This window comes from Crinia signifera, unplaced genomic scaffold, assembly GCF_055691185.1.
Source record: "Crinia signifera unplaced genomic scaffold, ASM5569118v1 HAP2_SCAFFOLD_89, whole genome shotgun sequence".
Lineage (NCBI taxonomy): Eukaryota > Metazoa > Chordata > Amphibia > Anura > Myobatrachidae > Crinia > Crinia signifera.
Window position 1 is genome coordinate 5385 of NW_028142806.1, and position 1299 is coordinate 6683.

The window sequence follows — 1299 nt, forward strand, 5'->3', positions numbered from 1 at the left end:
ACTGATTAAACGGGTAGTATTAGGTATCAGACGTCTAAATGACATGCATGAGTGATAGGTTACTATACATCACAGAGAACCACACTGCAGAGTGTTTTGGAAAACAGGTATTAGCAATATAACCTGGAGAGAATGTATGCTGTCACCAGGTATGCAGGGTTAAATACAAGCACAAATGCAGTAGGCAAATCAATAACTTGCAACTAAGGGGTTAATATTCTACTAGTACCATATAGACAAATCTAGTGATCAAGCAGATAAATATGCAGATAATGCTATTAAATGCCACACAGACTCATGCAGTCTCACTTTAGAGAATCCCTCTTTTCAAAATTAGGTGGGTATTAAAGGGAACAATAGGGATGATTGTTGCCCGTGAGACCAGGGTGTGGGGGGTTAACCCCGTTACCTGCGCCGGCTGCGGCCGGTGGGGAGGACACTGCTCTTGAGTTGGGTGCAAGTCCAGGGCAGGAGCATGGGAGGCTGCAGAGGGTGCTGGCCGTGTGGTGCGCACTATTGGGCCATGTGCGGGGTGACAGCGGGACGGCTGGAAGATAACTCCGTCACACCCCTGTGACCAAGCTTTACGCGAAACACGTGTCAGGACGCACGTGGTCACGCCCACCGCCCCCACCAGTGCCGGCTGAAAACTCCAAACTGAGACGGAGTTATCTTCCAGCCGTCCCGCTGTCACCCCGCACACGGCGCAATAGCGCGCACCACACGGCCAGCACCCTCTGCAGCCTCCCATGCTCCTGCCCTGGACTAAACTATCTATTCTTCGTGGCTCTCTCATCCATCCAGCCAGCACAAGCACTCCTGCAATGCTACATGGGTAACAGGTCTGCCTTGCTCTGAACGGTTAGGACAGCAGAAGCTTACTTTGGCTCACCCTCAAAATTGACATCGGAATTAACCAGCGAGGGCCATACAGCCATACTTCACTGGACCGCCTGTAATCCATCCGAACACAGAAGCTAAGCAGTGAGAGGCTGGATAAGTACCTATATGGGGGACCTATAGGGAATATCCAGTGCTGTATTCATCCACTGGGGCAGTACGCCTGTTAATACTGTTGAGGTGCAGCCACAACAAACTTGGACCCCCTCCTTCTCTTTTCCTCTCATGCCCCAACTGTCCATACCCATCTCTGCCGACACTGTGGTGGATATCGTAGTGGTGGTGCGCAGTGACCTATGCCCTGTCCGATTGCCGATACCGTATATTATATATAAAAATTGGTACTAGGCAACACTCTACCGAAACATTTTCGCTCTTGTTGAATTATCTTTATTCTTG

General features: G+C 50.0%; 1 pseudogene; it reads left to right on the plus strand.

Moving 5' to 3' along the window:
* The first annotated feature begins 926 nt into the window (after window positions 1-926).
* LOC146056787 (5S ribosomal RNA) lies at window positions 927-1045 on the plus strand (annotated as a pseudogene).
* Window positions 1046-1299: the final 254 nt, after the last annotated feature.